Source organism: Myotis lucifugus, unplaced genomic scaffold (genome assembly GCF_000147115.1).
Source record: "Myotis lucifugus unplaced genomic scaffold, Myoluc2.0 scaffold_3, whole genome shotgun sequence".
Taxonomy (NCBI): domain Eukaryota; kingdom Metazoa; phylum Chordata; class Mammalia; order Chiroptera; family Vespertilionidae; genus Myotis; species Myotis lucifugus.
Window position 1 is genome coordinate 11,849,835 of NW_005871051.1, and position 3,592 is coordinate 11,853,426.

A 3,592-nucleotide genomic window follows, 5' to 3' on the forward strand; every position below is an offset into this window, starting at 1 on the left:
AGTCCTTCCTGCCCAATCCCCAGACTTCCTTCGCACGCCCCTATGCCTGATCTGGGGCTCAGACCTACATGCCTGTCCCAGACATCCTTAGCTCAAGGCCAGATGTCCATTCTGCACATCTGGGCCCCCGATGAAGGTCTGGGCCTCCGATATAGGAGTGGATTCTGGGTTTGAGGTCAGGGTCCTGGGATGGAGTTCTGGGCCCTGCAATGAAGGTCTGGGACCCAGATATAGTTCTGATTCCTGGATGGAGGTCTTGGCCCCTGATACAAAACTGGATTGTGGGTTCGAGGTTTGGGCCCTGGGATGGAATTCTGGGCCCTGGCATGAAGGTCTGGGAACCAGATGTAGGTCTGAGCCCCGGATTGAGGTCTGGGTCCTGGGAGGCGGGCTTGGCTCCGGAAGGAGGTCTGGGTCCCTGGGGCAGGTGTGACTCATGGGCTGGACCTCTGGGTCATGTATTGGTGGTCTGGACTGCGGATGGGATCTGGCCCCCTCTTAAAATACTGGATTGTGTGTTTGAGTTCTGGACCTCGGTATGGCCTTCTGAGCCCTGACATGAAGGACTGGGATCTGGATGTGGGTCTGAGACCCGGATGGAGCTCAGATCCTGGGACTGAGACCTGGGCACTAGAGGGCGGTCTGGGATCCAGGTGGAGGACTGGGTCAGGGGCTTGACCTCAGGGTCATGGAATGGTGGTCTAAAGAACTGTGGAGTGGACCCTTATAAAGTACTGGATACTGTGTTGGAGGTGTCGTCCCCTACCTGAAGGTCAGAGACCCGGATGTAGTTCTCTTCCCCAAATGTGGGTCTGGGTCCAGGGACGGTAGTTCATTCCCCGGAGGGGGGTCTGGGACCTGGGGGAAGGTCTGACTTGTGAGCCAGACCTGTGGGTTATAGAATGTTGGTCTGGACTAAGGATGGACATCTGGCCCCCTCATATAACACTGGATTCTGTGTTTGAGGTCTGGACCTGGGATGGCCTTTTGGTCCCTGGCCTGAAGGTCTGGGACCCAGATGGAGATCTGAGCCCCGGATGGAGGTCTGGGTCCTGGGAGGGAGGTCAGGCCCTGGAAGGATTTCTGAGCCTCGGGGGGAGCAGCCCAACTGGGGCCCCCCGGGGACTGAGTAAGTGTGCCTCCTTCCCTGACATCATGGTATGTCTGTGTCACTCAGCCTGAACGGGATCCAGGGCAGAGGGGACTGGGAAAGTTGGTGTGATGAAAGGAAGCAGATGAGAAGGCCTCCCTCTCTCAGAGCCTTGTAGGAGCCGGGCAGAGGGGGTGCTGGGAAGATGTAAGTTATCGAAGATTCTAATCAAATAGTTATCAGTTAATTGAAAAAAAAAAAAGAAAAAGAAAGGAAGGAGAAACATGAGAGCTTCATCGGCTCCTGAAATACTTTAGGGGAGGAAGTTGCTAAAAAATATTTGCCTGAACCAAAATGTGCTGCCTCTATTATTGTGTCATTAATTTCATGGAAATAACTTATTTGCCTAACATTTATTTTTAAAAAATGAAGTTTGAAGAGCTGGGCAGTAAATAATATACATTTTTAAATGCAGCTTGGTCAAGATTTCAAATGCTGGCTTGGAATTTAATTTGATATAAATAATAAAAATTACCCCGTAGTAGAGTATGAGTATATTCTATTATATTTAAAGTAAAAATTAATTTATTGTTTTTAAACTGGCAGTTGTTCTTCATATGAAAGGAGATAAATTAAAACAAATTATATACAAATATTTTGATTCACTGTTCAAGGGACTGGTGTTATGTTATATTTTACTGCTTTAATTTGAGAAGTAATATACCTTTAAATGTACAATATAGTTTGGAAGATAGCATAGTTATTGAATTGTGTGATTTTTTTTCTATTCCCTAGTAATTTCACAATGGAATGGCAATGGACTGGTGGGGCAGCGTACATGACTAGGAGGCATCTGGTGCTCTTTGATCGATGGTAAGCTACATTTATCTCTGCATTCCTCAATCCCAGTAATGAAAACACAGGGACTTATTCAGAGTACCACAGCAATCACTGAAAAATTATTTGGCCTCTAGATATTTGAAAGCCTTATCTTATGACCTTGTCAAGTATTATGATTTTTGAAAAATGGCACTCAAACAGGAAACGCTTTTCTTAATTATATTGGCTCCTTTGAGTATGAGGTCATCCTATAAATATGGATTGGTGTTTTGAGTGGAGACTTTGTGTGTGTGTGTGTGTGTGTGGTTTGTTGAGCTTCCAAGGAGAGTCTGAGAATTTGGGAAGACAGTATAAAAGATCTAGAATGTGTTAGAAAATTGGGATATCTGTGTATGCATCATTTCTTTTGCTTCGAGTATTACCAATATTATTCTGCATAAGGAGCATGAATAGGCAGCTGCTGCAGAGCTTGAATCTTTTTCTGCAGAATTGGAGGTGGGTTAAAACCTCACAAACATTGCCCAAAGTCTGAGCATGCTCAGTAGCAACCACCATAACTCAGGGCTAGTTAAATGCAGCACAAAAGTACTGTTGTTTGTTGATGGAAAAATACAAAACTTCTGAATGATCCCTGTTTGGCCTTGGGGCAAACTGGCTTCTGTGTAAGGAGCGTTGACCTTGTGCCTTTTCCAGTACAATTGTACTGGGATTTCTGACTCCCTTTCCAATGGTAAGAACAGCTCCGTGGTGCTGCCGACCGTGTGGTTACAGTTGGCTTCTCAGCACCTGACGAGACGTGGAGGGGCACCCCTGCTTCTCTTGGCAGCTACAGCTCATGGTATCCTCTGCTATAGCATTTATCCTACACTTCTTCCTAGCAATGCCACTTCGCAAGAATAACGGCATTTTATGTTGACTAGCACAATGCCCTGCAAAGTGGGAGGTGCAGCCCGAAGATCCTTGATCAGTGAGAGAGTATCCTTCGGATAGAGAATATTTTTTTTAAAAAGGTGTTATTTTGCACAAGGGAAGGTTATTAATTCTCTTTCACAGTGTCTCATTATTATTCTTTTGGAGTGCTGTGTTATAGAGAGCATTGAGAAGAACTAAATCATAATGATTCCTATTTGGAGAACAAGTCGCTTACACGTTGCAGTTTAATCAATTTAGATGTGATACATTGACACACAGCACTTATTTCAACCTCATCCTGCCATTACATACTGCAGAGTCTAGGAAGCCAAAAGAGACACATGCCCCATGCTCTTGTAGATAGGGTTCTGGAAATTTCGTACAATACTTCCTGTCATTTAGAAAGAAGCAAAGTTGCTGACTGGGCTCTTGCTGCTGACGGGCGTAGTTTAGTGTAGTTGAGGAAGTGCTAGATTTTTCTGAGTCTGTCACTAGCTGCATGATTGTCAAGAGGCAGTGGTGGTTTGAGCAAAGTGGTTCCCTGATAATTGGATCCCATTTAGAGCAACATTCTTTCATTCATTAGTTACAATAGCAGCTTCATGATTTCCAGGTTTATTTCCAGTTGTGATGGAGGTTAAAGCTCTCACCACTGACCAATCCAGAAGTGACTTTCTCATTCTTATCTGAAGGCCAGGCCTGAACCCATACTCTACCTAGTCTAAAATGAATTAATATTTTATTTACTGT